We start from the raw sequence: 12,138 nt of genomic DNA, 5'->3' as shown, positions 1-12,138 counted from the left end.
CTCTTCTCACACCTCTTCCTCCTACCAACCACCAATCTTTTTAGTCACATCAGACATCTTGGGCTCCCTCTGAATATACTCCATACTACTGAAGACCTGACTATCTTTGGACCTTGCTGTTACCTTTTACTGAAATTTTATCCCCCCTCACTTCCTTCATGACCAAATTCAACTTATCTTTCAAACGACAGCCCAAATGTTGAATTCTTTGGGATTCAATATTGGGAATTATTTTCTAGATTGATTAATCATGGTTAATTTATATAGTACTTTATTTCTATCTCTTTTAAAATACTTATCACAACCAGATATGTATTCTAATTTTATGGATGGAGATCTATAGATATAGAAATAAATCTTTCTCCTCCACCAGGCAGTATCTCCCACCTCGTGCATTGCCATTCCTTCATTTCTCTAATTTGTTAACAAATAAGTGGAAATTTTCACTGTATGCCAGGCACTCTGCTAGACACTGGGACTAAGAGCTCTACATGTTTTGTTTAACCAAAATATAGGTATACAATATTAAATGCGGCCAGGCGCATTGGCTCACTTCTGTAATCCCAGCACTTTGGGAGGCCAAGGCGGGCTGATCACAAGGTTAGGAGTTCGAGACCAGGCTGACCAACACGGTGAAACTCCATCTCTACTAAAAATACAAAAATTAGTCAGGCATGGTGGTGCATGCCTGTAATCCCAGCTACTCGGGAAGCTGAGGCAGGAGAATCACTTGAACTTGGGAGGCGAAGTTTGCAGTGAGCAGAGATCATGCCACTGCACTCCAGCTTGGGTGACAGAGCAAGATTCAATCTCAAAAAAAAAAATTAAATTCAAATATGTTACAAAAGTAGTATAAGAAAGAGAGGGGCTCATCTATACTTCCTGCTGTTTTACTCCTAATGATAACTTACTAGGAACCCACTGTGATATACTGGCATTGCAGAACACTGATAATTACATATTTTTGCATAAGAAACCAAGCAGTCTTATTCCTACTTTATAGAGGGGTTAACTGAGGTTCAGAAATATTAGGTAATTTGCCCAAGGTCAGCCAGCTAATCAGAGGCAGGGCCCGTACTATGAACCTGGGTGTTCTATTAGAAAGCAATTGATCTCTTACCACTCTACTTCAACTACCTCTCTGATGCTATAGTGTGGTGCTCTGTTCATCCATAATATAAGAACCAGACATTAGGTAAGCAGGGACGTTATTGAATCTTTGTTATAGCAAGGCATTTTGTAACAGAGTTGTACAGTTACATCTGATGAAAAATAAAAATAATTTCCATTCTTATTTATATGCCATGTGACCTCTGTCTTAATCACTTAACCACTTTAAACCTCATTTTACTTTTTTTCTAAAATGGAGATAATAACTTCTTTCTTGATGATTTGTGTGAAAAACCTAGTAAAATGATGAATGCAAAGAAAATGCATAATAAAGATTATTTTAATTGTCTATTATGTGACAACATGTATATTGTGTAATTGTTATAATATCTCTCCACGTGAAATATTATTGTTTGCTATTATCCCCATTTTAAAGGTAACAATATTGAGGCAGAGTTAAAGGTTGAAGCCTGGTTTGTTTGACACAAAACTGACTGTCATATTACTTCTCGGGCATTAGGCAACAGTTAATTACCGGTATCATTTGCGTACTGCTATTTGCTTTTCAAAATGCCTAATGATATTTGACCCCAAGTTCAGGTGCCAGGGATAACATTTGGGATTCAAAGTTTAAACTCCACATTTAAAAGATTTCAAAACATGTGAAGCAGAGGTCAACAGCTGAAAATTAGTTTAGCAAGGTCCCTCTTCCTCCTTACCCACATTTCACTCTTCCCCAGGAAAAAAGCCCTATCCCAGTCCACTCTAGAAACGTCCTTGGCAGCATTCTTTGCTGCAAAACATATATTTGTAGATGGCAAAATACTGGGAATCTTGGCTCATATTCATTTAGGCTCCACCAGGTACTGAGGTGGGACTCAGTAGCTGCCAAAAGGGAAAATGACCACCAATCAAAGAACATATGTCACCTTTGGGCCTTTAAGAATGGAGTATTCTGGGGAAATCAGAATGAGGCCAAAGATGCAATTGAGGCTACTGCTATCTTTCACAGTAACAGAATCTCGCTGTAGAATTCAAAGGTACTAAATGATTGCTATCATATCCGTATTACTTCTCTGGAGAAATAATACAAATGATGAGGAGGGGTGCCTTCACCCTGTCTTCGCACCTTCACTCTCTGGCAGCAGTGATACCACCTGACTTTTGTACAGGACATTGTGGTAAACAAAGAACATTTGCATGTATTACCTCAGTCAATTTTCATAGAGACTTTTGGAGTTAAGCACAGCATGCACTATTATCTCTGTTGCACAGGCGAGGAACCTGAGCCCCTGAAAGCTTAAGTGACTCACCCAAGGTCATTTAGCTATTCAGACGCAGAGAAATATGGGACACACATTCTCCTTTGTCAGAATTATTTCTTCCATACCAGGGTTTTAAGAAATTAGCCCCACTCATCAAGTGATCCCTGCTCCCCAGAGATACAAATTATTTGCTGCTAACTGAAAACTTTGGTTAGGGTTGGACTGGCTCTATCTTGACTTGAGGACAAATTATTTGTACTCATTTCCTGGCAGCTGCTTCTGGGAATGGGTGACAGCGAAGTCACAAGGGAATAGCACTGATGATGTGTTATAGGTGGAATCCCACAATTCCTTGCTAATGCCTTCCTCTACTTGCCTAACAGAGAAGTATGACATATCTCAGAAGCCACTGAGGAAATGCCCCCAGCCCCGCTTACTTTCACTCTGATCAGGGGCAGATAACTACTTAGAATATCATGAATCAACTTGTGAATGTCAGAAGTTTCCTTAATTTCTGGCCGAGTAAAAATGTAAGTTAATAAAAAGAAGGGGTGTTATTCTCTCATATTTTGGAAAGTACAGGGTTATCAGTAGGAATTCCTATACCTAATGAGTCACAAACAGTGCTTTGGTATTTGTCAGTTGAAAATCTGTTACTTTATTTAGATAGATGATTCAAGCTTTTGTAAACTAAAATTTTGAATTATTATGATCAAAGCCATGGAGAAAAACAAACAGTATTTTTCAACAGACCAAAACTGATTACATTCTCATAGAATACCAATTCTGGCTATATTATTTCCTGAATCAACTGAAATTTGGGACTAAAGCATATTCAAATACAACAATCAAATACTAGCTTATCAGAAATAGCCCCTTTGTCTCCCATTCAGCATTATCATCCCTTAGTCACCTGCTTTTCAATGCTAGCCAAAATGTAATTGTGTGCACTATGGCAGTGTCCAGAAAACTTGGATGCAAAGCTGTTAAAAGCAGTTTCTGTCAAAGATGGCAAACCAGGACAGTCGTATGGACACAAAAGGAGTACAATATTGCAAGGACATTTAGCTTGTGTGTTCAGATTGAAATGAAAGGGCCTTATCAAGGAATAACTAGGTTGAGGTTCTATTATCTATTATAGGATATAAGTGATGGACTATTATAGCAGCTAACATTTATTATACACTGACTATGTGCTAGCTATTTCTCTTCTTTTCTTTCTTTTTTTTTTTTTGTTTGTTTGTTTGTTTGGTTTTGAGATGGAGTTTCGCTCTGTCGCCCAGGCTGCTGGAGTGCAGTGGCACAATCTTGTCTCATTGCAGCCTCTGCCTCCTATGTTCAAATGATTCTCCTGGCTCAGTCTCCCGAGTAGCTGGGACTACAGGTGTGTGCCACCACACCTAGCTAATTTTTGTCTTTTTAGTAGAGATGGAGTTTCACTATATTGCCCAGACAGGTCTTGAACTCCTGACCTCAGCTGATCCACCCTCCTCAGCCTCCCAAAGTGCTGGGATTATGGGCATGAGCCACCGTGCCCGGCCTAGCCATTCTTCTAAGAGCCTCACATGAACTAACTCAATATGAACATGATCTCAGCCATTCTTCTAACTGCTTTACGTGAATGAACTGAATCCTCACAACAATCCTATTAGAAAGGTACTATTATTATTTTTATTTTACAGATGAGGAAAGAGAAGCTCAGAGAATATAGCAGCTTGTTGAAAGTCATACAGGTAATAAACAATAAAGTCAGGATTGGAACCCCTGAACTTGGCTCTAGAGCTTATGTTATCCTGACTACTAAATGATATTTGTATGTCATGTGTGTGGGCCTTTTCTCTTAGTCAAAATGCACCTACTATGTGCTAAACATGCTCTCGAGAAGCTCATAATACAAAGTGAAGAACCAAAGTCATCATTTTTCAACATTCATGGAATAGACTTCTATTTTGTTGAAATATCAGAACAACTGATACATGTACAGCAGTTTAGACTTTTCAAAGCTTTTGCCCCCCATCTAATCCTAATACACTTTATGAGTTCAGCTGGGGAGGTTTTTCCTTTTTTCATCTGCTTTTCATTTTTTTAATTCATTTTCCCTTCCTTTCTCTTTTTCCCAATATACACTTCATTTTCAGTAAGGGGAATATTATATTATTTTAGCCTGGCCCCTGTAGCTCAACCTCAGGGCTGATTGCTAAAACCACTGTAGAAATGAGAGCTGGAACTGTCGTAGTTTGTTGTCCAGGAACCAGGACTCCTGGAAAACCTGTCTGTTGTACTGATCCCTGGTCTGTTGGTTTATTTGGGGATCACCTTGATCTTTCTTTCTCTATATAGAAAGACCAAGGAAGTCCTTTCTGACTCTTTGTTTCAGAACTCTGTATATACAAACCCCTTGGAATGGCCTCTAATTAGCCAAAGAGTATGGTAACGCTGTTGACTGAACCACAACCATAAAAGTGTGCTTCCAGCACTTCTGCTGTTGCATCATAGTTCACATTGCCAACACAGATGGAAGCGACATCAGCCTTCATCTTCTCCTCAGTGGATGATCACTGGGCTAGCATTGTCTAGAGGTAGACTTATATTCATCTGCTTGTCTACTTCATTCTGTAGCTCCTGAAGCTTTTCAGCTTCTTCCTCTGTCTTCCTTACTTGAGCTCTGGGTCCTCAATGCTACCATACCCCAGATCATCCACAAATAGTCCTGGCTCCTCTTTCTCATCCTGGCTGCCAGAGGCTCCTTATCCAGAACCAGGGCTTCCCCTTTTGGGGTCTGGTTCAGGCTCGGGCTTTAGCAGCAACTCTCAATCTCCAGTTCCTCAGACTCCAGGTTGTTCCCATAGTCCACTGCATCCTCCAGTTCCCAATCCTGGCCTCCCTATCTGCCTGGGCAAAAGATGGTGCCACCACTGCCCTAGCCCAGAGCCTGGACACTTGCAACTGCAGCTACTGCTGCCACTCCAAGAAGATATTTTTATTCTCATTTCATAGATGAGGAAACTGAGGCTCATGAAGTTTAAATGGCTTGCTCAATTCCACACAGTTTGAAAATGATAAAGACAAGATTCAACCATCTTCTTTATTCTTTATTTTTACTTTTTCTAAGAGGTGGGGTTTTGCTATATTGCCCAGCCTGTACTAGAACTTTTAGGCTCAAGCAATTTTCCTGCCTCAGCCTCCCTAGTAGCTGGGGCTACAGGCACATGCCACTGTGCGCGGCTCAAGATTCAGATATCTTCTGACTCTACAGCTTGTGCTCTCTAACTACTCTATGCCATATTGCATGAATGTCTCAACCACCTTGGGCTCAGAATGGCTATGCTCAAATGTCATGACATTGGCTTTAGTTGGTTAGAGGAAACATTTTGACTTCTTTAACCTGCCATCTTTATCCATGAGAATTACTAGCTCAAAGTCAAGATGTTCCACACTGGACTGAGACAACAAAAGTCATGAACAATCCAAAACCATAATACCTTGATATGTGTTTTAGGTCTGATATTGATCCTTGATGAATCTTTGAATTGCTTCGTGCCTCAGTTTCTACAGGTTTCTTAACGATGGAAATAGCACCTGGCCTACAACTTCTGCCATTAGAAAATCATGTGTGAACAAGTGATAACACAAATCAAAGAAGAAAATACTTGTATAATAGCAAGATTGTGTGAATGTAAAAGATCATTAAAGACTTGTCTTTGGTTTTCATAAATATGGAGTTTTATTAGTTAGGAATCCTGGTTGCAAGAGAAGCCCGGTTGAGTTCACTTAAGCAAAAAGAAAAATGTCATAACTTAGCCTATGGATCTGTTTGTAAGTAAGCCTACAAAGATGTCTCACAGAACAAGAATTCTACTGGGCTTCAGATGCCATTGGAATAGGGACTCAATGCTCTCAGGACTCTTTCTCTCCCTCCATTTTCTCTGCTTCTCTTGGCATGTCTTTTCTTCTCTCCACTGACCACTTTCTTTATTCTAAGTCCAAATGGGAGAAAATGGCCATTGCTAACATTGCTAAAGTTCAAATTAAGAACCAAACTAAGCTGAAATCTCTTGGTCCAAAAGTCCAAGTGAGGACTTATTGTACAAGCTTGGATCAGATGTCCACCTTTTCACCAATTAATTGTCACCATAGAGTGGAATCTCATTGTAGGAACATCTTAGACCTCAGTAACCATGTAAATGAGGGGGTTCCTTTTGGAAAAATTGAGGGATAGTTTCCTTAAACTGGACTTTCTGAGAAGACAATCAAATAAATAGATTTCATTTACAGAGTCAGAAAGTACACATTTTTGAGAACTACTACAGCCTGAGGACCTTATTAGTGAGATTTGGAGATGAGTTTCTCTGTGTATATCAATAGATCTGTGCTCTTTCTTAATCCTATCAATGATCCATAAAATGTCTATGCTTTGAGGCTGCTAAACAGCATTTCCAGAGATATTGATAAACACTTCGTCATCTTCTTCCTTTACAGAAAAATAGATGAATGACTACTGTTCTAGGGGACATAATATGGAAAGTCTTTTAGCTGTGACATTTTATGGTTTTTCTATTGTAAGTCTCCTATAGTGGCAACAGCTTTCATCCACCTGGTATGATTTCCAAGGAACCTGAGCTTTATTGATATTCCCCAGAATACTACCATTAGTTTTCTGTTTGTTGTAAGGCTAAGCCTTCAATTCAATGCCCCTTTCCTTAGGAGTGGTCACCTATAAAGTTTTTGCAGTCATTGGCACATCAATATGAATTAATTGACCAGATCATTTCCTTAGAGCATATTGACTTAGAGAGGGGGAAAAAAGAGAACATTGGGAAGACAATGAAAATATGGGCTTCCTGTCAAGGAAAACAGGAAAGTTGAGTACAGGAAGGAATGACTGGAGGCTTAAAAGACAAAGGTTTTCTCCTTCACCATTACAGAGGTACACGTTCCTGGCTGTACGAAGTGCCTGGATACCACCAGCAACTGGGCTAATGCTGTTGATGACATTCTCATATCCTTCAATCTTATCAGATTCCTGATCAGGATTCCATAATAGGATACTCTCTGGTACCTATAGCTAGCAACCCATGCCTCTTAGCTCCCCTGCCCTTGGGATCAAATAGGAACACAGCTACTAATAATTTCATCAGTATAGTAATATACTGTCCATAAGAACTCTTCTGTGTGTTATCTAATCTAATCTTCACAACTTTCCTATAAAGTATGTTGGGCAATGACTATTCTTCCATCGAGGAAACTGAGGATCAGTTGAATAAAATATTACAGGAGCAAAGCAGGTATATGTCAAAAAGACCTAGCCTGTTCACTTTACAAAAGTAAGGATCTTGTGTGCTTTGTTTATTGCTCTTATCTCTGGCCCCTTGCACTAAGCTAGACATTTAGGAGGAACTCAATTGCAATTTGTTGAATGAATAAATTAATTTTCTTCACTTGGACTCACATCTTCTCTGACTCTCAAACTTATGCTCTATATTGTCAGGGAAGCAAACAAGAAATTATATTTGAGGAACACCTTAGGCCCTATATATACATATTTTATTTAATCCTCATTAGAATTCTGCAAAGTAGGGATTATTCTTTCTCTCTGAGGTTCAGAGAGGTGTAGCTTCTCACAGCTAGGAACTTACAGAGCTGGTATTTGAACCCAGGCATCTTGGCTCCATAGCCCTCAAGGCTGCATTCATATAGAATTGCAATATCAGTTCCCCTCATTTCCCAGAGTCAGAATGAGAGGAAAATGAATGCATACAAGTCACCAAAGAGATCGAAATGTTGTCCAAAGTGAGAGACAATCATTAATATTGTGGGCTCATTCTGTCAAACTTTATTTTTCCTTGATAAAAATTTACCTTTCCCAAACTCATTTCCTCCAAGAAGCTCACCTTAAGTGTGAAGGATTTACAGTGCCTCAAGTCACCCACCTGCTGACTCAGGCCCTTCTAAACTTCCAATAAACTGAAATGAAAGAAAGTTTTTAATTTGCATATTTTGTTTTCAAAGTCTTTCTGGACAGAGGTTATGCCTTTGATTGGGTTATAGAAATAACCACCATTCAATGATGAAACTCAATGATTATTAAATAAAATCATCTACTCAGTGGTAGATAGCAATAACAACAACAACAATAATTTTTTAATCACTTCTATGTGCATTGTGCTTTCCAGTTTATAAAGTGCTGTCACTTTCAGTAACTCAGTTCAGGACTTTCGTCTCCCACTCTCATACCTTTTTATCACTCTTTTAAGTCCTTAAAACCAGCTGTGTTTTCACTTACCACATTTTGTTCAGAAGTTTGTATTTGTATTGGACTATTGGTCCAAAACCAGCGATGCCCAACCTGGTTTTTCAATACCTTGGGAAGCTTTTGCTCACATTATTTCTTCTCCTTGAAATGCCCTTCTTCCTCTTCCTACTCCTTTTATTAGACTCTTACCTGTCTTCCAAGGCTCAGCTCAAAGTTTACATTTTCTGTGAAGCATACCAGATCTACTCCAACTCACAGTGCTCTTGTCCTTCTCAGAAGGCCTGGAACACTTCTACCACTCACTTGGCACTTAGCAGGATATGCCTAATATTATTAATATTTTGTATACATCCTTACTATCCAGCAAACAATTGATGTTCAATAAATGTTGGCTGATCATATTGCCAGTGATCCCAGTAATGTACCATGAATTTTTCCAAATGTATGGAAATGAAATTTATTTCAATTAAAAAATATACAATGCTTACTTTTGTTCATATTGCACTTGCTCATATTGCTCACTCTATACAGAATGTAATACAGAGAACCTTGAATGTAGAATGATAGACATGAGTTGGAACTCTAGATTAATCATTTTTAGCTCTGTGAACTTAAGTCGCTTTACCTTACTATATATGTGTATATGTATATGTGTGTGTATATATATATATATAAATTTTCAGTTTTCTCATCATTACAAAGAGGCTAGAAATACCTTACCTACACTGTGCCTGGCAGGTAGCAGACCCCCAATAAATATCTTGTAAAACACAGAATCAACACTTATTTATTTTTTTCTTCAACTTCTATTTTAAGTTCCAGGGTACATGTGCAGGATATGTGGATTTGTTACATAGGTAAATGTGTGCCATATGGTGGTGTGCTGCACAGATCAACCCATCACCTAGGTATTAAGGCCAGCGTCCATTAGCTATTCTTCCTGAATTCTTCCCCCCAACCCCCACAACAGGCATCAGTGTGTGCTATTCCCCTCATGTGTCCATGTGTTCTCATGGTTCAGCTCCCACTTATAAGTGAGAACATGCGGTGTTTGGTTTTCTGTTCCTGCATTAGTTAGCTGAGGATAATGGTTTCCAGCTCCATCAATGCCCCTGCAAAGGACATAATCTCTTTCCTTTTTTATGGCTGCATATAGAGAATCAATACTTATTTCATAGGGTGGAATTATGGCTTGAATGTTTTTGTCCCCTCTAACATTTATGTTGAAACTTAATCACCAATGCAAAGACACTGGGAGCTGTGCCCTTTGGGAGGTGATTGAGGGCTTTGTCCTTATGCATTAGGTTAGGTACCCTTATAAAAGGGCTTGATGGAGGGAGTTCATCCCCCTTTCTTGCTTGTCTGCCTTCTGCCATATGAGACCACAGCATTTCTCCTTTCCAGAGGATGCAGTGTCCAAGGTGCCATCTTGGAAGCAGAGACAGACTCTCACCAGACAATGAAGCTGTCTTTATAAATGAACCTGTCTCAATAAAGTTTGAGAACTACTGTCCTATGATATCATAAGCTTCTACACCCAGGCAAGAGAAGAACAAAGAGAGAATAAGAAAGGTGCACCTGCTTTTTAAGTGCTGTGGCCAGGAAGTGACAAACATCACTTTTTTCATATTGCATTGATAAAAACTGATTATATGCCATGCCTCCTCACTTCTCAGCAATAATTTTTATATTATAGAGATGTACTAATTAAATAATCATGCCCACTCATAATAAAATTGCAATTATGTTAAGAGAAACAAAGAAAGATACCAGTGCCCTTAGTGTATGAAAAGGAGGCTTGCTATGGACAGTGAAGTTAGAGGTTTCTCTAAAAAAATGACCACTGAGCTAAGATTTGAGGCATCAGTAGAACTAGGCAAAGATAGGTAGGAAAAACTCTCAAAACAAAAAGAATAGCATGTGTAAAGGCCCTGAAATGCACTAGAGCATGGTTATTAAAAGAATCAAGATGATTTATGCAAAAGAGGATTGGAACAGTAAAGCATTGTGCAAATGCTATCATTTTAAACAGTCGTTATTATTTATTTTCATACTCTCCTCTGAAATCCTGCAACTCATTTCTCTAGGCTTAGCTGATTCAATTTTTTCCAACCTGGAAGGGAAAATGGGATACGGTTATAGAAATTTGAAGGTACTGAAAAACTAGTCAGAAAAGAACCCGAGCTCTGTTTTCACATTAAATAAAAAACATGCAAATTAAGTACTCACTGACATATTCTATTAGCCATCACTTTTGCAAACATTGTTAAGCTTTTCCCCTTTGCTGCCAGTCAGCTAGAAAAGATCCTGGTATTATCTTTAATCCATATACCTATCCATCTCTCTATATATACTTTTACTTACCTGGCTTGTGCCATTGTGACTTTGGTTTCACAGTAAAATCCAGAAAAATACCTACCTTTCCTAGCCTGGAGAATATCAGACAGCAGATCTGTTTGGACATGAAAGTTAGAAACAAATGAATATGTATCCTATGGAGTTTAACTTACAAGGCTCATTTGGTGAAATCTTTTATATGGGCTTTCATGAATTACTGAGGCTAGGCAAATTCAAACCAATGCAACCCAAAATGCCCCTGTAGTCCTCCTATTGTCCCATTCTTTGGATACCCAAATTAGAAAAAAAATTATATATATGTAATATACATATTAGATATAATAACATATATATGTATATAATATACATATATACAAATATATAATATAAATACGTATATATATAAGTGTTTCTATTTATAAGTGTCTCTATTTCTCTGTCTCGGTCTCTATATGAAGACAGAGAGAATATATATATATATATATTCTATTTTCCAAATGAAGAGATGGAAACCAAGACAGAGAAATATGTATATTTATATATATTTATTATTTATATAATATATTATAAATACATGCTTATAAATAATGTGTATGTTAATATGTTTATATATTTAACATATATAGAGACAAATAGAGACACTGATTTATATATGTATGTATATTATATATGTGTATATATGAAACAAATAAATATTTAATAAATATGAAATATTTATTTTATATTTCATAAATATACATTATATATAAAGAAAGAGAGACAGAAACAGAGAAATAGACACACACACATATATAATCAGAGATAGATACAGAAAAATGGAGACATAGAGAAAGATCTGTGTTTTCAATCTGGATGAGGAAGTCAGAAATGTCTCTTAGATACCTTTTGCAGTATTCATCTACCACAGAGACATGGTATTTCTTCTATACCCATATGCTTTATAAATTCCCTTGCCATAGGGACCTCTGTACCCTTCTAGGGCAAGGAATGTGAACCATATGATTGACATAATCCTAGAAACCTGGATCTGAAATGGGAGAGAGATTGATAATCTTTTAGAAGATCAGTTAGATTAATATATAGCTTGGGACACTGAAATCCAGAAATAGGAAAGGATGACTGCAGTATGTCAACAGCAGGACATAGATTGAAATCCCAAGCCCTATCTCACCC

The 12,138-nt window shown here is 37.9% G+C and overlaps 1 pseudogene; it reads right to left on the bottom strand.

Annotated features, from left to right (window-relative positions):
* Window positions 1-4,559: 4,559 nt before the first annotated feature.
* Window positions 4,560-11,006, bottom strand: LOC101142895 (polyadenylate-binding protein 2-like; annotated as a pseudogene).
* Window positions 11,007-12,138: the final 1,132 nt, after the last annotated feature.

The sequence above is a fragment of the Gorilla gorilla genome, chromosome X (assembly GCF_029281585.2).
Source record: "Gorilla gorilla gorilla isolate KB3781 chromosome X, NHGRI_mGorGor1-v2.1_pri, whole genome shotgun sequence".
NCBI lineage: Eukaryota > Metazoa > Chordata > Mammalia > Primates > Hominidae > Gorilla > Gorilla gorilla.
This window is presented reverse-complemented; position numbering and strand designations above follow the sequence as displayed.